This window comes from Lissotriton vulgaris, chromosome 10 (assembly GCF_964263255.1).
Source record: "Lissotriton vulgaris chromosome 10, aLisVul1.2, whole genome shotgun sequence".
In the NCBI taxonomy this organism is placed as follows: Eukaryota; Metazoa; Chordata; class Amphibia; order Caudata; family Salamandridae; genus Lissotriton; species Lissotriton vulgaris.
The window spans coordinates 533667959-533693126 of NC_141698.1; the positions used below are offsets into that span (position 1 = coordinate 533667959).

A 25168-nucleotide genomic window follows, 5' to 3' on the forward strand; every position below is an offset into this window, starting at 1 on the left:
TCCACAGAATTCCACATCATACCAACAAATTAAACAGAACACCAAATAATTAAAATCCACAACATCCAACTCCACAACACAAAATGCCATTCCACATAACTGCACTCGATAAAGCACAATTACACTCCACATAATTTCAGTACACTCAATTTTTACACCTCACAATTCCACATCTAACAATTCCACTCCACACCACATATATCCACTCCACACCAATCCACAACACAAGGGGAAAAGACATTGTCAATTACATCTCCAATACCTCTAACTCTCACACATGGGAGACCAATTTGCATTGCAAATGCTTGTTTTACTTTCTTTCATGCTGCTCTGCAGCAATGCTGCTACACAACATTACTTAGAAGCATAAACAAATAACTCTATCATAGGCAAACCATATTGGTTCTGCTAATGCTGGTTTTAATGGGCTCAGGCACAGAAATATAATGCAGGCTGGTGATATGTCAGTAAGATGGCAGCCTTATTATTGTATGTATAAAATGAAAGAATCACTGTTATGCACTTAAGGTGCCAGTGGAGTTTTGAAAACAGATTTGTAAAGTGTTCATTGTAAAACATCTGCAATGTTTTATTTCTCAATTTTCCTCTCCTGCTTTTTCTTATTGCCTTTTCTATCCATCACACTTTAATATTTTGTCTGTATTGATGTGTTTTACCCTTTTAGATTTTTTTTATCTTTGCTATTGTTTCCCTTCTCAGTCATTCTCTCTCCTCCTGTTTTAGTTTATAATCTGATTCCATCTCTCGCAATTGTAATTGTAATTGTATCAATTTAGCACTTACTACCCCTGATAAGTAGTCAAAGCACTTCTTAGCGAGTATCACGCTACTCCGGAACCCAAAAGGATTAGTGGTGGACTAATATAGGGAAATATTAGCATAGTATTAGTATTAGCATTAGTATTTGTACTTGAAGGTATATGCTAATTTGAGCGAAGGACATGTAAATTAGTTAGTTGGATTGAATAGTGTAATGGAGGCATAGAGAAGGGAAGACATTCATCAGTGTTAATTGGGAGATCATAGTAGTAAGTTGAGGTCTGTGATGAGTAAAGGAGAGAGGGAGGAGGTAAGAGCCTGTAGTAAGGGATCAGGGAGAAAAAATCAAGAGTAAAAAAAATAGGTATTGAATGAGACAAAGGAGATAACATCAGGGAGAATTTAGTAGGGTTCTTTGGGAGATCCTAGTAGTAAACTGATGTTTGGGCGAGCCAAGAGGTGTAGAGGAGGGAAGAGTTGCAGGTCCTCCTGGCTGCCCGCAGTCCAGCTTAATGTCATCAGGGACAGGAATGTCGTGCCCCAGGAGATGAATGAGACTTGTAGGGCTATGATGCAGCATCTTTTTCCTTGCACTCAATACATGTGTATCCAAAACAATTGTGTGGCTTAAGAGAAAACTGTTTGCTGTGCATTGGACTCATTTCACACACTTACTACTTGTTTACAATACTACCAATATCCTACTCCTTGGATGAAAGGTGGACTATCAAGAAAGGACTGCTCTCTTTTAATAACACACAAAGTACTTAAGTCCAGGATGCAACTTATGAATATAAATTAATGAACTCTAATCGTGTTTCTTGATTTTTCAGCACAGGCTGGGAGACCCCTACGGAGACTATCATCATACAAAATGCTTTAATAATGTATGTCTATGTACTTTGTTAACATCACCATCAAAATAACCGTTAAAGTACAGCTTAACTTCTATGCATGTTACTGTGAAAAAACAGCTAGCTAGAAATGTAGGATTAGTACTGACAACTAATATATATTTTTAAGGGGCCAAATAAATGTTTTTGTTGTCTTTAACCATATGGGATGAGCCATTTAGCATGTTTCATAATAAAAAAAAAAACAACATAAATGTGAAACTGTAGAATGAAGTGGGAAGTTGCGGATAACAGTGTGTGATATTTCCATACATTATTAAATTTGGTTGGATACATTCTTTTTAGCATCATACCACAGGAACATTTTTGGGTCCAACACTACTGTTGAATTGCCTTAAATGCATTTTTTTTAAACTGGAAAATGCAGGTGTTTGTGGTATCAGATCCACTTACCAATTGCAGTAGTCTGTTAATTAACTTAAATCACAAAAGACAAACAGTAAATATGATCCCTGAACAGAGTATACAAACATAAAACAAAGCATTAGATATTTATTGAGCTGCATTCCAATCCTTAATAAGAAACACAAAGGCACCAGGTTCCGTGCCAGGATGATATATATTTTTTTAAGAGTAAGAAGCTGATCTATTTGAAAGTCTCAAGAGTAATGTGCGGTTGTACTTTAGTTCTGCCAGCATTCAGGTCATGGCTAGACACAGCCTCTTGTCCCCCAGGACATTATCACTATTGACAAAGAATCTGGCTGGTTGCAAATTTCAAAATGTCACAATTTCATAGATAGCACTCTCATAATCTAATGGTACTGATAGAAAGGGTTCATGGAGGGGAATCAAAAGGGTTTGCTGTTCATTTCATACAAACAGCAGCAAAGCCAAGAAAGTTAACCCTGATTAAGGTGGTTGATACATTGAAAAGGGTGTTAATCTTGCACCACAAAACAGTACTTATTCAGTTAAGTACTTTAGAAGCACTACAGAGGTGCACAGCTGAGCGGCTGGGTATTCCGTGCCTTTTTAGGTGGAGCCTGGGCAGCGCATGCTCTGCTCTGCGAGCCATGCTGTATTGGAGTATGTACTTGAAGCCCTGCCCAGTCTCTCCTGATATTTGTCATTGGCTTGTGTCATTGTCCTTCGTAAATCATGGCTTCTGATTCGTTATTAGGCTTCTTAGTCCCTCCTTAGTCCCGCCTTGTCTTCATTTGTAACCTCTCATGAGGACTGGCACTTTTACTTCGGTTGTTACACAGTATGTCTTTTTTAGTCTGTAAGCACTATTTTCTTTAATGAGTTTCTCTTACTGCAGGAGTGACCACTGGCTTGTTTATTCAACTCGTAGCAAATAGGGAGCTCTTCAGGGGCCATGGAAGACAGAAGGGGGCAACTCAGTGATTACTTCAAGCATTTGGAATGCAATAGGTCTCAAATTTGAGAGAGTAGAAGCTATTGGCATTATAATTGACAATGCCTTTTTATTTATGTTTTAAAAAATCAAAATACAAATAAAAGGCATTGCCATTTACAATGCCAATAGCTCAAACTTGTGTAAATTTGAGACCGATTGCATTGCAGATTCATGTTAAAACAGGGGCAGAGAGGTACTTGAATCATTAAACTTGTATCGTCATCTGTAGGCCACCTGCATGAGGTTTTCATGAAGTGCGTACAGATGCATGCTGTTCTTATTAATCGGATGTGCATACAACCATATGTGCCTGCTTTGGTATCACGATCCATGTGACTGCGCCATATAAATTCCAGCAACCCTCACCCCTTTCTATACAAGGGATGGGATGCATTAAGCTAACAAGGATGCAGAGGTACTAAATCGTGCCAGGAGTCACTTTACCGACTTGTGCAATAACCTTGCAAGCACAACGCCCTAGGGTCTCCATCCATAGCAAAATCAGACCTGTAGATCACTTACCCTACCTAACCACAAAAGCTCCACCACATGTTATAATCAGCCTCTTCAAGTTCAAAAACATCTTACCATTTATAAACCCTAATCTTACTGGACTGCAAGATAATTTTAATCTGCCCCTGCTTCATATCAGTGGTGAACGGAAGTCAATGAATGCACACTGACCCCCATTGTCAACTGTCCATGTAAAAGACAAGCATGATTTGCAAAACCAGCTCTGCCAAGTACCACACATCAGGCGTTAGACTAAAGCATTTCAGTGTAGTGATCCGCTTCACCAAACTGATAAGCAAAGTCACGCATTATAGTGCCCCCTCAACTGTTAAGCCGGAGTGTTGCTATATAATAATGTACCGATATGCAAGCTTAAGTGGCAGCATTCAGTGCAAGCTGTTCCAGGTAAGCTTGTGGGCTCTGGCGCAGCTGCAAGAGCTGCACAGTTGTACAATGTAACTCTTAGGACATGCGCTCAGCATTAGGGTTCACTGACTTCAGGATGTCAAAGTCCGTGCCTGCCCAGCCTAATGGTTACCATGACGTTGTATTGTTGTATTTTTTGAGGCATGCACCTTGAACGGGCGGCATTTCACAAAGCTTTCATGGGCTGCTGCCTGCACTAAGGGCTGCTGGGGCAATGGCAGCATAGATGGCCCCTTACACCACGTGGTAGGTTCCCAGCGATGGACCCGACCCAACCGGCGGCTCATGTACCTGCTGGCACACTGACAAACTGCTGCAGCTGGCACTATGGGAAAGAGCTCATAGCTGCAGTGCACGCAGGCGGTATCACGCAACTGGACCCGACCACACTGGCTATGCCTGAGACATGTGCGTGTGTGCTCAGGTCCCGGCTGAGCCAGAATCAAGTGGGGTGAGGAATCATTGCCACCCTCGAAAGAAGTAAGTGTGTCTAAGTTCAGTATAGTAGTTGCTTATGGCACGAAGGCTAGACTCCATTCAGTGGAGCATCTATAAGGTGATCTGCCCTCAGCAGCATTTCATCCATGGCTAAAGAACTTGCAGTTCCTCCTTGTGGCTGCAGAGCAATGCATTAAAAACAGAGGAATACCTGCCCAATACTTTCAGACAAGGCCCTAATAAAAGGTCCTTCTACTGATCCATTAACACCGGAGCCATACAAAATATATATTAATTTTATTATAGGAAAAAGTTTCATCAATTCATAAACAAACATGATAAATATCAGACCACTCCATAGTTTAAAAAATACATAAATCAATAAATCAAGTCCCAGACGCCAAATTCATACATCACAATCATAACATCATACATTCCAAATTTCAACATAACTCATACATCAATCAAACTAGTCACGTCACACATGATATCCAAAATGTATATAGCAGCCACCAGATGATTAGATGACAGAATGGAAACAGATCATCAAGGGGGTAGAGGTAGAAACAATCCAGCTGCCCCCACACGAACAACGCCAACGCGCATTTCGCTGTGTTGCCCCAGCCGGGGCTACACCTTCATCAGGGCGGAGATGTGCAGTAAGGTGTGGGACAATACACCCGTAATGTAAAGGCGCCGAGCGCAGTGGGTTTTTCTGAGAACAGGTGATGTATAAGTGCCCCAGCAATTGATGCTTCACAGTAAGGCTCAATAATGCAATCTTCGTAGGTCTTTTTTTAACGAATGCGCAAGGTTCCTTCCCCACAGCCACAGGTGGAGAACAGAAAAATAGATCCCCTGCGTCGGCAGGTAGGGTGACCTCCATCTAAAATTATCAAGGCCCCCATCACCTGGATGGTGTTTTTGTAAATCGTAGGTTTGAAGAAAGTTTCACCAGCATAGATCAAGGAGGGGGTCTCGGAAACGCCAGACATCCCGGGAGGAGGAATCGTTTTTTTAGCCGCGGTGCAGAGCAATGCATGCCATAGTAAGCCCCTGGTGGACCTCTGCTCACGGACAAGCTGCACATGAAGCCTGCTATCGTTGTCAACAACTTCCACACTCCCTGGTCAAAGGCACTCTGCAGCGGCAGAAACATGCCATGGAATGATTTGTATAAATTGCCAAGCAGACATTCCACTTTACATCATATTCAAAAAGACGGATTTTATTTTTTACATGAACTGTAGCCCTTTAGGAGCACAGTTTCTATGTGACAATGTTCAACCTGTGTACCTGGAGCCATACTTTGTACAAACCTCATTTTACACACAGTAATCATAGCTCATGCTTGTAAGAAATATGTAGAAACAGGGACAACATCCACAAATGAAGAAATTTAACTCATGCCTTGAAGCCCAATTGACATACAATGACACAGATTTGTGGTATTAGTAATAATAAAGATTGTTTTTCTACAGTGCTCGAGGTGTCACTATCACTGGAGCTTCGCAGCACTATAAATAACAGCACACCACCTCACACAATTAACATCAAATAAAAATGAAGAACGGAGACGACATCCATTCATGGGCCTTGCAGATTTCACACCAATCCTTGCAGCAGGGTCTTGAGCCTACTTAGCCATATTACACAGTGCCTATTTCAGTTTAGTACCCCTTGCCCCAAGCACTGGAGGTAAAGTAAAAGGTGGCATTTTCTTTTCCAAAAACCAGTAGTAGTAATAAATAACAATAAAAGAAAGCAACATAATTTTACAAAATGCAGGAATGATAAAGGTGAAAAACAATAGTTTTACATGGTAATTAATTAATGTCAAACTAGGGACTCCAACTGTTCGCACTAGTATATAATATCAGTGCAGTACACCCAGTATGATTTGTTTATGGGTGAACAACAATAATATCTGCAACAATAATCATAAATGAGGCGAGGAGAATGGATAATCTATCGAATGAATTCATCAGAAAGGAATGGAATTTGAGAAGAAACAGGTCCACTTAGATGGGATTTGGCTCTGCCTTTAAATGATAAGCAGTAACTCAGTACCTACACGTTATCTAACAGCAATAAAGGGCACAGAATGTTGATTTGCAAGAAAGATGAAATATTGACGCAGACATACAGTGTCACAGGTAAGAAATACTGATTTGTCTTCCTAGTCAACTATTCCTACCAAGTACCATTCCTCAGGCGTAATGCATTTCGGTGCGGTCGTTCCCCATCTGTATTGCTTAATTCTGCTGGCGAGAAAGTGCCACCCATAGTCCTTCAAATGTCACTCATAATTACTCTAACATTATGAAAATGTCACTCATAGCAATCTTAAACCTTGGCTCTATGAAATACTTGTTGAAAATTAGAATGTAAAGGACCTATCTCCCGCCTCTCCGCCTAGTTCAGTCCCACTTTGCCACTGGATTCAAGATAACCTGGCTGATGAGGGTTATGAACCCAAAACCAGTCCCAGGATGCTTGTTTCTGGTCCAGGGAAGACATGGCTTGGCAGTTCGGGCTGGACTGTTCCAATGAGGCACTGGGTCAGACTGATTTGATATGGCCATGTCTGAACTGGGGATGTGGAGTGAGCTAAAGAATGATGATGGATTAAACCCAGATCACTTAACTGGGGTGAGTGTTTGATTTGCTCAAACGCTCCGTCCATCATCCCCTTTGGTATCGCTTTGTTCGCCCTAAGTTGGCAGGGTATCCCCAGACGTGGGTCCCTTGCTCCCTTTGCCACTGGATTCAAGATAGCCTGGCTGATGAAGGTTATGAACCCGAAACCGGTCCCAGGATACTAGCTTCTGGTCCAGGAAAGACATGGCTGGGCAGTTCGGGCTGGACTCTTCCCATGAGGCACAGGGTCAGACTGATTTGCATATGGCCATATCTGAACTGGGGTGGTGGAGTGAACTAAAGAATGTTGATGGATTAAACCCAGATTACTTGACTGGGGGTGAGTGTTTGATTTGCTCAAACGCTCTGTCCATCATCACCTTTGGTATTGCTTAGTTCAGTCCCAGGGTCAGGTCTCCTCTCTTTCATTTAAAACCCGCCGCCACAGCAGCATCATGTCCGAAGTCCTGGCGCCGGAATTGCATGGCCTGTCCAAAGAGGACATGGCCGGCGCATGCACTGACTGGGACCCGAGGACTAAGGATTACTTCATGGAGCAAACTATGCTTAGGATAAAAGATCCTAAGAAGTCATTAGAATTTTATACCAAAGTTTTTGGAATGACACTTTTGCAGAAATGTGATTTTTCATCTATGAAATTTTTACTTGATTTCATGGGTAATGGGCACAAAAAGGATATCCCCAGCGAAACAAAAGAACGAACAGCATGAACTTTTTCCAGGAAGGCCACAATAGAACTGACTCATAATTGGGGAAGTGAAGAGAAGAGTTATTATAACGGAAGCTCTGAACCTCAAGGATTTGGGCACATTGGCATTGCATTTCAAGATTTCTACACAGCTTGTAAAAGATTTGAAGGTCTGGGAGTAACATCTGTGAAGCAACCAGATGATGGTGAAATGGAAGGACTTGCTTTTCTACAGGATCCTGACGGTTACTGGATTGAAATCCTCAGTCCCAACAGCATGTTAAATATTATATAAAGATCTTAGCTTTTGGGTCTGTGCCATCAAATGTTCGAAGAGATCGCTCCAGGAGGCTGAAAATGAGCCTGTACGATAAAAAGAAATATTGGAATTCTATATCTTTTTGTACTTGACATAACACTTTTTTAAAAAGGCTAACTCCGCATTTCTCCATTTTTTTTCTTTTGTGATTTTGTCATCTTTCTTGAGTGCTGTGAACATCTTGTGTAGGCCAGCCTTCTGCTGAAAAAGGTTACCTAGTGTCTGTATATTGTACAACCTCAGGAACATGGCGTTACTATATTTTCCTAATGTTTTGTAGAAAAGTAACAGATCACCTTCTTCCTTTAGCTCTTTTTCTCTGGCTTTTTCTGATGCTTCTCCTTCTCTCTGCTTTGTTGATTTCTTTCCCTGTTCTCCTATGCGCTTCTTAACGCCACAACTCAATGGCATCTTTCTGGGACTGTCTAGCTTTCTTTTTCCATAGTGCTTCCTCTACTCTCATGATGCAATCAGCATCCCATGTCCCTGAGACAGGCCATCTATAATTCTCTTCCAGATCCTTCGTGTAATCTACTCATAAATCTAAAAACAGTATGGCATCTAACCCATGCTTTTGGTACATAAAATGACCAGGAGTGTCCCTAGGCGGGACGGGAACTGCCTCTTCGAGTATCCCTTTCCTGGTTCCTATCTGACGTAATTTCGGAAACAGTGGCATGTTGGAACTAATTTGAACAAAAACACAAGATACACAAGAATGGACTGGAAACAATCATTCATACTACGACATCAAAACATTAAAAACAGATACATCCTAACTAGTACATAGAAAAAACACACTCCTGAAAAACTTTTTTACTTTATGCACTGCAAAAACAGTACAACCATACTGGTCTCGTAAGGAGACACGTCTTTACCGCATCCACCTGAATGGACACGTCTTTACCGGATCTGTGTACCCAGACCCGTCTTTACCGGGCTCAAATAAATGAACCCGTCTCTATGCGTTTCCAATAACGGTACTCACCGGGAAGCAAAACTGAAGGCCTCGGAAACTCGATACTGGACTGGACTGCTACTGCTTCTGCTGCTGCGCATGCGCCTCGGAACAGGTGGGCCTCGGGATACCTCGGACCTTGCTCTCTCAGCTTGGGCTCTGGTCGGGATGGTCCGCAATCCTCACCGCCTCGTGTGGATGCCTGGTCGCAGTCTCCGTCTCCTCCGTGAGCCTGAGGGAGTAGGCAGGAAGTCCCTCTGTCGTGTACACTTGAAGTCCGTCACGGCTATAGAAGGGGTAGGGGGCTGGACCCATATCGCCGGCGCGTGGGGAAGGGGACTCGTCCCTGTCGGGCGCCAGATTAATGTGGTAAATAATTAATTACCCTGTCATAATTTCTATACATTAATAAGGATTGCTCATAAAATGAGAGGCAAAGTCCGTGGTGTTCGATTCAAAAGGGCTTTAATGCAATAGCTCGAGCTACTGAAGAATCGGGTTCCATCACCACTAAGGTTCAGGAAGGATCGTCATCTAAATCTTTATTCACATAACACATTATATATAGTTAAACCATACATTGCATTGGATAGAGAAGGCGGAGCGCTCCAGGCGGAGCAAGTGAAAGAGAGAGATAAGAACACATGGGCGTGAAAGAAGGCGTGTAAGGAGGCGTACACGTGGGTGTTCACTTGATGAGTCATAGGTGTTTCATAGGTGGGTGAATGCATAGAGGGGGTCTGCACGGTCAGCAGGAACCTTTACCCTACTTGTGCGCGCAAAACTAGTCATGACGTGGAATTGACGTGTAACTGGGGAGAGCTGGGGGGAGCTGACTTTAGCACTAGTAGAGGAGTCTGGGATGTCAGAACGACCTGCACCTTTGGCATTATCTGATATCTTGTGTTTGGAGGATGTATTGTCTGAAGTAAAGGTCTCTCGAGCAAAGGCTGCTCATCACTAAATGCTAGTGTGTGCATATATTTCTTCGTGCATTGCGTGGGGCCATGGGCCTTCTATGGAAACGGGTTCAGTAAATCACTTGAATGGAGACAGAAAGGCTAGGCCCTATCTTCTGCAGGCGGAATATGTTTACCCCTTTCAATAGACTGGAATGTGTTTTCTGTGGAGCTGAGCAGATAACTGTAGGCAAAATACTGTCTTTGGCAGGCCAGGCTGGGCACCTCTCGGCTGAGCAGGAAGTAAGTGAGAGGTCAGGGATACATAACTAAACTGCAGTTTTCAGAGTATCAGGAGGCTCGGAGCCTTAATTCGGGTCCTGGCTCGGCTGTGCCACAAAAACGTGTGCATCTCAACTTTTAAATGTGTACCATGTAAATGCATTGGCAACATAGGCCTCAGTGCAGAATTAACGTTTCATTCATAGAGTGCCTAATAACTGACATGCTAACATTGGACGGAAATGCAGAGGCATTATTATTACAGTCATGAGAAGGGAATTACATGATGACATGGACATACATGGGCATAGGTACATAGATAGGGTGCGAGTGGGGGACACACTGACCACGTAAAATTTCTATTTCCTCATTCCCTCCTTGTCCCCCACTGTGCCCTTCAGGACACATCTATATTCATGAGACCATTTATTTGCTCATATAGCATCATTTGCTCATCTTTTTTCATTTGTGCACGGGAACGTGAACGTGGATGTGGACGGGGAATACAGGCAGTGGCACACAAGCCGCAAATCGCTGGGCCACATTGCAGACAGGGACAGCAACTGAATACAACTAGTAGTATTATTCCTAGGAATGACAGTACTTTCCATCCCCAGGCTGATATCACACTCCAGAGCCAACCGGACCAAGTCCAGGTGCCTGGATTCTGGTGTATCTCGTGAGCTATCTTATGGAGCCTCGTTATTGCTGCATACACGGATGGCGCGTTATTTGAAATAAACACACAACAACTGGAGCCGATCACTCTACAAGCCCCGCCCCTATCGGCCAGGATGACGTCAAGAACAAGGCGGTTCTGAAGAACAGCAAGTCTCATAGCAGACTGCTCCTCTGTAAAGTTACCTAAAGCAGAAGTAGTCTCATTCACTACTGCTTCCAAAGTTCTTGTCAATCTGCGTATTAATTTACTGTTTTGGATGGGACCTATGAAGAAAAAGAATCCTTTATTGAAATCTGTATATTGCTCCAATGCTGTCTCAGTCTGATCGACAACTGGGGAATCGGTCTCCCTCTTGTGTCTAACATGTACTAGTCGTGAGTCTCGGTGATAATGGGATGGGGCTAGAAAAACAGGTGGCAGTAGGAACGCTATATAACACGTCCCACCCCGGTCTAAGGGCAGACGTACATAGGCTGTCTGACCACAAATGAAATAGGAATGGCGGGAGGCTTTGAAAGTAGACTTTCCTTTATCATTGAATTCGACCACAGTATTACAATCACTGTGTCCTAGGTGCACTGAACCATTCTTTCTAACGCATAATTTACCTTTTACTGGCAAAACTGTTATGAACGGTGAACCTATATTTGTCTCGGACTGGACGTTTAGAATCATGAGGTTAAGGGTAACATTTCCTAGTTCATACACTTCATTTTCTAGATCTGTTCCTTTCCTTTGGGGAAAACCATCTTTGTCGGGGAAACATGCCCTATTCATTACTATATTCAGGTCCCCCCAAATCCATTCACTCTGGGAATCTGTGAACTTTCTGTCTTGTGTTGATGACATTAAAGCAAACCATGCTCCGCACGAACCATTGTGTGAGAACGGATAAGGAAAGAGAGGCAGAACTCCTTTCGTTTTCTGATAAGGTGGGAGTCGGCCACATACCCAGCAATTCGTTACATTGCTGGTCTGGTGAGAATGGTGTAACATACAAATAAAAGTATTGTTGCGCAGTGCTAGTCGATAAGACAATTCATGGGGTGGCAGGTCACTGAATGTGTGCTCTACAGTGTCATTGAAGGAAGAATGTATATGTGAACCAAGAGGAGGAAAGAAAACATGTAGAGTCAAGCTTATACATATTATCGATATACTTAGAAAAAACATAATGATCAGAGTTACTATGCATCTGCTGCGTAAGTTTTTGCAATATTGTTCTTTTTTATCCCTCTGTCTATCTCTCTGTCTATTTGGGTCTACAATCTTATACATGTCAGGAACCTGTCTAACCGCTTCACCCGAGGGGTACTTAAACAATTAAACGCTGTCTGACTTACTAGACCGTAACTTCAGTTTGTACTCCTGTTGCGGAGTCTTTTCTAGCAAAGGGAGTTTCGAGTCACTGACATCAGGGCAGTCCTAAGTGTCTTTTACCAATCCAAGTCCATGGAAGCGTTTCACGTGGTGGGCATGAATCCAGCCCTTCCTCCCCTCGACCTTGACGGCGGTCCTCGTCGTCAGTAGTACCAGCTTCGGTGCGCGCCAGCGGGGCTCGAGAGGACTTGAACGATCAAAATTCCGAATGAAGACAAGATCTCCAGGGACAATCGAGTGTTCCTTCACCTGGGTGTTGTCGGGGAAGGCAGCTGCAACCTGTGAACGACAAGAAAGGAGTGCAGACATCAAGGAAGCCAGGTAATCTGTCAGCATATTACTGTCGACATCAGTTATTCGTTTTGGCATAGGCGTACCCCACATATTCGGCGGTCTACCAAAAACCACCTCGTACGCGGACAGTCCGGCTCTGGAATGAGCTACCATACGCATGTAAAAGAGGGCAACCGGCAAGGCTATCATCCAATCCACGCCTTTTTCTGCACAGACCTTCGCTAGTTTGGTTTTAAGTGTCTGATTGTGTCTCTCAACGAGACCTACTGCCTCTGGGTGTCATACGCAATGGAATCTCCACTGGTACCCTAACAGAAGAGATACTTGTTTCATCAGTTCAGAAGAGAATGGCTGACCGTTATCTGAGTACACGACACGGGGCAAGCCGTATCGCGGAAAGAATTCTCGGACCAACTGCCTGGCAGTGGTCACAGCAGTATAATCTGGGACTGGGTACGCTTCTGTCCATCTAGATAGTGCACATACAACTACGAGGACGTACTTGTATCCTCGACATCTGTCCATCTGAATATAATCCATCTGGAGGACTTCAAAAGGGTGGTCAGGAGGATGAAATCCACCTTGTTCCACGGGAATGCCTTTGCCTGGATTGAACTGACAACAGATCATGCAGGTACGCACTTTCTGTTTTGCTGCTGCACGCAGGTGCTTGTTGAACCGGATATTCTGTAAACTGTCTAACATGGCCTTTTCTCCTAAGTGTGCTGGGCTATGTGCTGTATTTATGATAACTTGAACCATGGAGTCAGGGAGAAACCATGTGGCTTTGCCTTTTGTCATCCAACCCTGGTCTGTCTGGACCCCTCCTTGTTCAGTCCATTTCTTGATTTCATCTGGAGTGGCATGTGTCTGAATGCCGAGTACATCTTGTGAGGGATCCCTGACCGTCATGCAGTTTGTCAGTGATGGTGCTTCTGTCTTTGTCGTGTCTGTGGGAATGTCTGTTGGAGTCTGGGCCGTAAGTTTAGCTGTTCGATCTGCCAGGTCGTTACCCTGGGAAATGGTGTCTGTGACTTTGGTATGTGCTTTGCATTTCATGATAGCTATGGCTGTAGGCAAGTGTATTGCATCTAACAGAGCCTGAATGAGGGGACCATGCTGTATCTTGGCCCCATGAGAGGTCAGAAAACCTCTCTCCTGCCAGAGGACTCCGAAGTCATGAACGACTCCGAAGGCATACTGTGAATCTGTGTATATGTTTACTTTCAAGTTCTTGGCTCGTATGCAGGCTTGGGTCAGAGCGATGAGCTCTGCTGCTTGGGCTGACAGGGTATCAATTCGTTGTGTCTCTATGAATTCAGTATCAGTAGTCACTGCATATGCGTCCACTAACTGTCCTGTGCTTGTTCTCATGCATGAACCATCCACATAAAGTGTCAGATCTGGGTCGGGTAGTGCAATGTCTGTCAAGTCTTGTCTCGGCTTCGTTACAGTATTAACTACTTCCACACAGTCATGTGGTGCACTGTCTGCTGTGCTTGAGGGCAAGAGTGTAGCAGGGTTCATGGTATTGCATCGTCTGATCTCTATGTGTGGCTGGAACAATGTCAGTTCATATCCTGTCAGTCTTGCTATAGTCAGGTGTTGAGTCTGAGTCCTGTTCAAGAGAACTTCCACTGAGTGTGGACCCTGTACTGTCAGGGGGTGTCCTAACACGATGGAATTGCTTTGTCTGATTGCTAGGGCTGTTGCTGCAACTGATTTCAGGCACGCAGGCAGAGCCTGGGCCACTGGATCCAATGTACAAGAAAAATAAGCACAAGGCTTGTGTTTTCCTGCTTGATCTTGTGTAAGGACAGATAATGCTGTACCATCTCGTTCAGTGACAAAAAGTGTCAAAGGCTTGCTGTAACATGGAGTCGCTAAAACTGGTGCTTGACATAGAGCTTTCTTCAATTCATCAAATGCGAGTGTATGTTCTGGAGTCCAAGGGAGGACAGTCGAAGACGCTGCCTCCTGTGTTGTCAACTGTATGAGTGGCTTGGCTAGATATGCGTACTGGGGAATCCATTGTCTGCAGTAAGAGGTGAGGCCAATGAAGGCCCGTACCTCCTTTTGTGTCTTGGGCTGTGGAAGATGTGCGATTAACTGAATGCGGTCTGGTGTCAGCTGTCTACCCCTCTTGGACAGCAAGTGTCCAAGGTACACCACTTGCTGTGCACAGAATTGCAACTTAGAAGGGGACACTTTGTGCCCCTTGTCTGCCAAAAAGTATAAGACTGTCAGTGATGCACGTTCACAGTCTCGTTCTGTTCGTGCTGTAATCAAGAGATCGTCCACATATTGGAGCAATGCGGTGTCGGTAGGCATGTGAATACTGTCTAGTTGTCTTTTCAATGCTTGACTGTAAATACTAGGGCTTTCTGTGAATCCTTGATGAGCCCTCGTAAATTTAAAGCTGCGTCCATTTAAACAGAATCCGAAGAGGTACTGGCTTTCTGGATGTATTGGGACACTAAAGAAGGCGTTCTTGAGATCGATTACAGTAAAGAACGTCGCTTCGGAATCAATAGCAGTCAGTAATGAAGAAATGTCTGGGACCACTGGGTACTGGGGTATTATGCATTTGTTCAGTTCTCGGAGGTCAATTACAAGTCTGTAGACTGGTGGTGCATTTGGGTCAGTTCGTTTAAGAATAGGAATGATAGGAGAATTACATATATTGGAGTCAGTTTCTACAACCACTCCCTGTGCAATGAGTTTGTCAACAATCTTCAGTAATGCTACAACAGCATCAGGTGGTAACTTGTATTGTCGGATTCGTGGCAGTACAACTCCTTGTTTGAGAGTGACACGGTGTGGCGTAATGTGCATGTAACCTACATCAGTCGGACCTTGCGCCCATAAATGCTGTGGTACATTCTGGAGTCTGGGATCAAAATCTCTCAATACATAATGTCCTTTGAAATCACGTCAAAACAATCTCACTCCTTCCGGAGAACAACAAATCACTGCTCCTAGTTCTTTCAATGTCTTTATACCAAGCAAGTTTTCTGGACATGACTTAGTAAGTAACAAGTCTGTAGTACGGGACAATGGACCGACTCCTAGGGAAACTGGCTTTGACACTTCATTAACAATAGGCTTTCCTGAAAATCCCAGGGCAATATTCTGTGAGCCTGAGAGGGGTGCCCCTGGAACCTCGTCATGACTGATGGTAGTTCTGCTCGCCCCTGTGTCAATCAGAAATTTTCTGTTTTTTCCCAGTACACAACTATGTACATAAGGACCCTCTTGATCTACAGGAACCTCAATAAGGGGCAAGCCAACCTCCCTCTCTAGGCTATTTCATGAGTACTGTTGATATTCTGGATAGTCTGACTGTGCGTACAGGAACATTTGTTGCGTGACATGTTGTGTGGCAGCAATGGGTTGCGGTGTAGCTACTGTCTGTTGCGAGTTCTGTGGCGTTTGCGTGTTCTGCGGGATGTTATGCTGTCTAGGAGGACGCGGTCTCTCTTTTGTCTTGCCTGTAGCTATATTGTGTTTCAGGACAGCACATTCATTCACATAGTGACCTGGTTGCTTGCAATAATTACAGTTCCCTTTAACAGGTACCGCGCCCTTTTTATGGCCATCAGCTGGTACTGATTGTGCAACTAGTACTTTCATTTTCGTATCTTTCATGCGTCTCTTTTCGTGTTCCTGTTCCTCTCTAATTCGGTTCTGGTGATATTGTAACATTTGTAACATTTAGGAAGGACTGTTTGCTTGCCAGGTACTCTCAACCTTCTGTACTCTATTTTTGATCGGGGGTAAGGAATTCTCTACTAATTTGCTCACAAAAAGATGTGGGTATGATTCACTATTTGTCTTAAGGCCACTATTAATAATAAAACATTTTTCGAATCTAGAATAAAAATCACTGGTGTCTTCATCTGGTTTCTGTTTGCAGGCTGAAATAGCATCCCAATCTTCCTTTTTAGTAATCAATAATCTCGGCAAGACCTGTATCAATAATTCAGGTAGTGCTTTAGCTTTGTCCCCAAGACCAACACCAGGGCCTCGAAGTTTGTCTTCATCTTCCAATTCTGTCCAACTGATATTTTTCTCTCCCACCTCCCAATCTTTTTCTTTAAGCTTTTCATAAATGCCTGCTGGTAAAAGTACTTTTTAACAATTTAATGATGTCAGAGTATGTGTAATCCCCTATGCGGAAAATGTCTTTTAATTCACGGTGGAACCCCCCCCGGGTCTTTATCATGACAGGGCAGTAATTTTTTCATTTCCAGTATTTCTATTTTCGTCAAGGGTGTGTAAACGTATACTCGTTGAAGCTCATTGGTTGCATTTCTAACGGGATGTACCTCTCGTAGGGGGTTCTGTCTGTCTATGTGGAAGGTCTTTCTGACGCGGTGTGGGGCAGGAATCAAGTGCGTGGTCAGAAAAGTCAAGTACTTATGTCGTTGGTCTAGAATGACATTAATTAATTCGGTACCTAGGCCTCTCCATCTCTCGAGGAGTAAATCGTCCAGTAATTTATACAAGGGACCTGGATCAGAATGTTGGCTCTCGTACAAGGTGATTTGATGTTGAGCCATGTAAATACCAGCTAAACGCTGTTCTTCCAAGGGAAGGCTTAAAAATGTTTGCGCTACTACGTCATCATTATATATGTTAGAATTACAAGCCCATTGAACGGCTGACCGGGCTAGTTCCTGTTCATGCATAGTACGAGGTTCATCGCCCCCTATTCGTTTTTTCAATGCATTCTCAGTAGCTTGGAATAGGTGTTCAAGAGAATATCTTTCTGGTATGGGAGGGCCATGTTTACTGTAATCTAGGCCTGTAGGCCTGTCAAACTGTCTTGCTCTACCTACGTAATTCAGTTTATCCACTTCCTCTGTTTCTGACTCATTCTCTCCAGAGGCTAAGTCGTCCTCTTTCGCGTCTGGCTCTTTCCTGTGTAAGTTCAGAATTTCTTTACACATTTTCCTGTACATACATTCTATCTTTGACATTGCATCATGTTTACCGGCAGCTATGTTGTCACTCCAATCAATCATACCTTTAGTTACTTTTTTATCAGGCTGGTCTTGTTCCCTGATCAAACAATTAATCAAAAAACGTAAAAGCATGCCTTGAACCTCCACCTTTCTTTGTGCCATGGCCTCATGTATACTTTCGGGTCCCTCCCCCGTTCTAATAAAATGGTATATCTTGTCTAGATGGCTCTTCATGCCTGGTAATGTGATCAAATAGTCTGCAACGCGTCTTAATCGTACTGAGTATATGAGCATTGAGCCTACACCTGTTACTGGATCATATATACAAGATGTAAGTGTTACAGTTTGTTTAAGTGGTGTTGCTGTCTTTTTTGGCGTTCGTTGTAGTGCTAACTCTCGTAGTGTTCGTGAAGGTGGTGGTGTGTGAGGTATGTCTCTGGTAGGCCCCCCTCCCATTGCCCCTTGACCTGAATCGTCTTTCACTGTCAGTGTAACTACTGGTGCGGGTTGATCTTGTGATACGGGCGGATGGTGAAAAGGATTGTTAGGATTGTTGCCAGGAGGAGGAGGGGGAGGAAAATCTGCATTAACATAATCCGGAGTGGCGTCTTCTAAATAGGAGGAAAGAAAAATGTCTGCTGCTGTCTGTTTATGACTATGGACTTTGGTCGGGATCAGTGGTGGCGGCAAATTACTGGGTACTTCCGGGGTCACTTTAGGTAGTCCTTCGGCGAGGACGGGATACATGCCTTTAATAAGGGCATTTCTTTGTCTATCTACTTGTTCTGCCTTAACCCGTTCACCTTCTTCCTTTAGCTCTTTTTCTCTGGCTTTTTCTGATGCTTCTCTACTTCTCTCTGCTTTGTTGATTTCTTTCTCTGTTCTCCTATGCGCTTCTTTACGCCACAACTCAATGGCATCTTTCTGGGACTGTCTAGCTTTCTTTTTCCATGGTGCTTCCTCTACTCTCATGATGCAATCAGCATCCCATGTCCCTGAGACAGGCCATCTATATTTCTCTTCCAGATCCTTCGTGTAATCTACCCATAAGTCTAAAAACAGTATGGCATCTAACCCATGCTTTTAGTACATAAAATGACCAGGAGTGTCCCTAGGCGGGACGGGAACTGCCTCTTCGAGTATCCCTTTCCTGGTTCCTATCTGACGTAATTTCGGAAACAGTGGCATGTTGGAACTAATTTGAACAAAAACACAAGATACACAAGAATAGACTGGAAACAATCATTCATACTACGACATCAAAACATTAAAAACAGATACATCCTAACTAGTACATAGAAAAAACACACTCCTGAAAAACTTGTTTACTTTATGCACTGCAAAAACAGTACAACCATACCGGTCTCGTAAGGAGACACGTCTTTACCGCATCCACCTGAATGGACACGTCTTTACCGGATCTGTGTACCCAGACCCGTCTTTACCGGGCTCAAATAAATGAACCCGTCTCTATGCGTTCCCAATAACGGTACTCACCGGGAAGCAAAACTGAAGGCCTCGGAAACTCGATACTGGACTGGACTGCTACTGCTTCTGCTGCTGCGCATGCGCCTCGGAACAGGTGGGCCTCGGGATACCTCGGACCTTGCTCTCTCAGCTTGGGCTCTGGTCGGGATGGTCCGCAATCCTCACCGCCTCGTGTGGATGCCTGGTCGCAGTCTCCGTCTCCTCCGTGGGCCTGAGGGAGTAGGCAGGAATTCCCGCTGTCGTGTACACTTGAAGTCCGTCACGGCTATAGAAGGGGTAGGGGGCTGGACCTACATCGCCGGCGCGTGGGGAAGGGGACTCGTTCCAGTTCGGGCGCCAGATTAATGTGGTAAATAATTAATTACCCTGTCATAATTTCTATACATTAATAAGGATTGCTCATAAAATGAGAGGCAGAGTCTGTGGTGTCCGATTCAAAAGGGCTTTAATGCAATAGCTCGAGCTACTGGAGAATCGGGTTCCATCACCACTAAGGTTCAGGAAGGCTCGTCATCTAAATCTTTATTCACATAACACATTATATATAGTTAAACCATACATTGCATTGGATAGAGAAGGCGGAGCGCTCCAGGCGGAGCAAGTGAAAGAGAGAGATAAGAACACATGGGCGTGCAAGAAGGCGTGTAAGGAGGCGTACACGTGGGTGTTCATTCACTTGATGAGTCATAGGTGTCTCATAGGTGGGTGGATGCATAGAGGGGGTCTGCACGGTCAGCAGGAACCTTTACCCTACTTGTGCGTGCAAAACTAGTCATGACGTGGAATTGACGTGTAACTGGGGAGAGCTGGGGGGAGCTGACTTTAGCACTAGTAGAGGAGTCTGGGATGTCAGAACGACCTGCACCTTTGGCATTATCTGATCTCTTGTGTTTGGAGGATGTATTGTCTAAAGTAAAGGTCTCTCGAGCAAAGGCTGCTCATTACTAAATGCTAGTGTGTGCATATATTTCTTCATGCATTGCGTGGGGCCATGGGCCTTCCATGGAAACGGGTTCAGTAAATCACTTGAATGGAGACAGAAAGGCTAGGCCCTATCTTCTGCAGGCGGAATATGTTTACCCCTTTCACTAGACTGGAATGTGTTTTCTGTGGAGCTGAGCCGATAACTGTAGGCAAAATACTGTCTTTGGCAGGCCAGGCTGGGCACCTCTCGGCTGAGCAGGAAGTAAGTGAGAGGTCAGGGATACATAACTAAACTGCAGTTTTCAGAGTATCAGGAGGCTCGGAGCCTGAATTCGGGTACTGGCTCGGCTGTGCCACAAAAACGTGTGCATCTCGACTGTTAAACGTGTACCATGTAAATGCATTGGCAACATAGGCCTCAGTGCAGAATTAACGTTTCATTCATGGAGGGCCTAATAACTGACATGCTAACATTGGACGGAAATGCAGAGGCATTATTATTACAGTCATGAGAAGGGAATTACATGATGACATGGACATACATGGGGCATAGGTACATAGATAGGGTGCGAGTGGGGGACACACTGACCACGTAACATTTCTATTTCCTCAAGGCCACAATAGAACTGACCCATAATTGGGGAAGTGAAGAGAAGAGTTATTATAACGGAAGCTCTGAACCTCAAGGATTTAGGCACATTGGCATTCCATTTCAAGATGTCTACACAGCTTGTAAAAGATTTGAAGGTCTGAGAGTAACATCTGTGAAGCAACCAGATGATGGTAAAATGGAAGGACTTGCTTTTCTACAGGATCCTGACGGTTACTGGATTGAAATCCTCAGTCCCAACAGCATGTTAAATATTATATAAAGATCTTAGCTTTTGGGTCTGTGCCATCAAATGTTCGAAGAGATCGCTCCAGGAGGCTGAAAATGAGCCTGTACGATAAAAATACTAATTGTTAGAAATATTGGAATTCTATATCTTTGTTGTACTTGACATAACACTTTTTTAAAAAGGCTAACTCCGCATTTCTCCATTTTTTTTCTTTTGTGATTTTGTCATCTTTCTTGAGTGCTGTGAACATCTTGTGTAGGCCAGCCTTCTGCTGAAAAAGGTTACCTAGTGTCTGCATATTGTACAACCTCAGGAACATGGCGTTACTATATGTTTCTAATGTTTTGTAGAAAAGTAACAGATATATAAAAATGCAAACATGTTTCCGAATGGTGGTGGTGTGCACATTACTTTACGCAAATGTGTCATTACAGCATGCATTTCACCACAGCACATCAGTGATCAACCTATTTCACATGTTTCAGAATGTCGTCTGACATTTAAGCAAAATATTCTTATTTCGGGGATAAGCATCGTTTTCTCTTGCCTTTTGGCCTCTTTCAAATCCAAAACTCGACTGGTGGAAATTGTTCACATGAATTTTTGATGCTGTAATATGTTAAATCTGAGTTGAGCCGCACTGCACAGTACACAAAGATGGGCAGATGTGTTATCAAAAAAGTAAGTGTTAAAAGCAGAGTCACACTAATTGTACGAATGACAGAACGCTCACAGAGAAGAGCCACAGTGTGAGCAAATTAAAAAGATTCACAATAAAACCAATATAATTTAAAAAAGAACGTAAAATCCATGAAATAAGAGTTTATTTATGTAATTTAGCCATTAACTGCGCTTCCATACAGTGTCGCATCTCTTTATTTTCTCCTTGAAAATGTACTTTTTCTCCTTGAAAATGTACTCTTTCACTTCGTGCATGCCTCGTTCGATTCTTTCATTCTGTGCATGCCTGAAAAACGTACTCCATTATTTCACTCCGTGCATGCTTTGAAAATACACTTCATTATTTCACTCCGTGCATGCGTATACTTTTTTTATTTATTTCATGTTTCTTTCTTTGTTCTACTCGAGATTTGCGTCCTGTCTCTTCATGTGCAGAATTGACTCTTTTAATAAAGAAACGTCGGGTAATTAATTGCTTACTGTGTCTCTTCATGTGCAGCATTGACTCCTACAGTAAACAAACGTGAGTAATTAATAGCCTTCTTAGCTCCGTTTCGTATCCAGTGAAATCGTGTATCCCAGCACTCAGCCCAAGCAGAGATCGACTGCTTATGTCTGATACTGCCCGGGCTGAATGTATTCTCCGAAGAAAGCCGAAGTGCAGGGGATACACAATATCAGGGGGATACCACATATTACACAACACCGGTCTGCCCCCAGCCATGCTCTGAGGAGAGCCTGCTTCCCCGTCATTTTTTAATGATTTTGATGTACATGAAAAAGCGATCTGTTGAAGGCTCTTGTAATCAAACCAATCAGCAGTAAGGGTTGGAGCCCATTCCTGGGAGTGACACGTGTCACTCTGTCATGTGGCATATGCCACAGCTGATGTGACATATGCCACTGATTTTTTACATGGTCTTTTATTATTATCAGTTGAGGATTTCCAAATGACTATCTTTCACTCTGCTAAAATAAATAAATTCTTTAAAAAAAGAAAAACAATATAAAAAAATAAATAAATACATAAATTAAAAAAAACGATTTTCCCCAGCTTGGGTTTGAACTCTGGTCAAAACTCACTCACAGCCTCTGTGAACTAACAGTGAGCCATTTGTTTTGCTGAAATTTCCCCAGCCAAAGTCATATTTGTCATAGAATAATGATGTCGGTCCTTCCTCTATTTCTATTTTCTTTGGACTTTAAATACCAGAAATCTTCTCTCAATTTACATTCTTTAAGTACAAATAGCCCTTCCTTTCATACAGTCTGCCACTAGTCCCATGCATTTATTATTGTTACACAACCATTCCCAAAGCCTCATTCCACAAATTAAGGGATTTATTTCATAGCAAACCTGCCCCCCCTTCCACGTGCCAGTGCATGTCAGAAATCTCTAAAAAAGAATCTGACTAAAAAGGACGCAAATCTCACAGACACTGCTAGGGGTGATTTACAAAAGGTAATCTTTCATTTGGGTAAAATAGAAAAAAAAATTGAAACAAATATAAAAATCGATTTTCCCCAGATGGGGTTTGAACCCTTGTCAATAAACACTCATAGACCCTGTGATCTCCCCCTGTACCATCTGTTTTGCATAGTTTTTCTCAGCCCAAAGCCTTTGTGTCTTTCAAAAAGGGTGATGTCCCTTTTCTGTTTCTATGCTGGTTTTCTTACAGCTTGCCACAAATCTACAGTTGATTTTCGTTATTTATAAACAAAGACCCCTTCCTACCTCCCATTCTGGCACTTGGCCCATGCATTTAGTTGTCTTACACAATCATCCCCAATCATAGCAAACATGCCCCCCTTCCGCATGCCACACAGCATGCCATCAATGCCTGACATGCACTATGACTAAGGAGGCCATAGTACTCCCAGATACTGCTAGGGGGTGATTTACAAAGGCACAGCTTTCATTTGTGGAATTTAGAAATCAAATTGAAAAACAAAAAAAGATTTTTCCCAGCTGGGGTTTGAACCCTAGTTAAAACTTACTCAAAGCCCCTGTGAGCCATCTATTTTGCTGAACTTGCCCCAGCCAAAGGCATATATGTCATAGAAGGATTGGTGTCAGTACAACGCGTTGTATTACAACGCGTTCCGTTACAACGCAGATTTTACAACGCGGGATCCATTACAACGGATGTCATTACAATGCATGGCATTACATCGCAAATGCTATTACAACGCATGGCATTACATCGTAAGTATAGGTAAGTATAGCTTTTTAAAAAAATGTTATTTAGTTTATTGTAATTAATTTATTTAAAATAATTTAATTAAAAGACATTTTAAAATTGTCATTAAATTAATATAATTAAATAATATCTATTTAATAAATAATATCTATTTAATAAATAATATCTATTTAATAAATGTAATTTTATTAAAAATAGTAATTAATTTAATTTAATAAAAAAAGGTAATTAGTTTAAAGTACATATTTTTGATAATGAAATTAAATTAAATTAATAATAATTATTTATTTAATTTAATTAATTTAATTAAAAAATGTAATTAGTGTAAAATAATTAATTTAATTTATTAAATATATTTTAATCAATTTTAAAATGGTAAATATAATTTAATTATCCCTAAACACAAACCCTACCCTAAAACCTAAAAACACCCCTGTACCCCAAAACCCAAACCCTGCCCTAAAACCTAAAAACACCCCTGTACCCCAAAACCCAAAACCCTGCCCTAAAACCTAAAAACACCCCTGTACCCCAAAACCCAAACCATACCCTAAAACCTAAAAACACCCCTGTACCCCAAAACCCAAACACTGCCCTAAAACCTAAAAACACCCCTGTACCCCAAAACCCAAACCCTACCCTAAAACCTAAAAACACCCCTGTACCCCAAAACCCAAACCCTGCCCTAAAACCTAAAAACACCCCGGTACCCCAAAACCCAAACCCTGCCCTAAAACCTAAAAACACCCCTGTACCCCAAAACCCAAACCCTGCCCTAAAACCTAAAAACACCCCTGTACCCCAAAACCCAAACACTGCCCTAAAACCTAAAAACACCCCTGTACCCCAAAACCCAAACCCTACCCTAAAACCTAAAAACACCCCTGTACCCCAAAACCCAAACACTGCCATAAAACCTAAAAACACCCCTGTACCCCAAAACCCAAACCCTGCCCTAAAACCTAAAAACACCCCTGTACCCCAAAACCCAAACCCTGCCCTAAAACCTAAAAACACCCCTGTACCCCAAAACCCAAACCCTGCCCTAAAACCTAAAAACACCCCTGTACCCCAAAACCCAAATCCTACCCTAAAACCTAAAAACACCCCTGTACCCCAAAACCCAAACCCTGCCCTAAAACCTAAAAACACCCCTGTACCCCAAAACCCAAACCCTGCCCTAAAACCTAAAAACACCCCTGTACCCCAAAACCCAAACACTGCCCTAAAACCTAAAAATACCCAAACACCCCAAAACATATACATCAGTACCCCAAAACATATACTCCTATGCTCATACTTATTTAAAAAAATACTTAAATTAATATATTTAATTTATAATATTTAAAAACGAAATAAATATTTTTTTATAATTAATAATAAATAAATCAATTATAAAATATTAAATAAAATAAAAATAAAAATTAAATACTTACCAATACTTACGATGTAATGGTATGCGTTGTAATAG

The 25168-nt window shown here is 42.6% G+C and overlaps 1 pseudogene; it reads left to right on the forward strand.

Moving 5' to 3' along the window:
* The first annotated feature begins 7529 nt into the window (after positions 1-7529).
* On the forward strand, positions 7530-8078 carry LOC147685488 (lactoylglutathione lyase pseudogene; annotated as a pseudogene).
* Positions 8079-25168: the final 17090 nt, after the last annotated feature.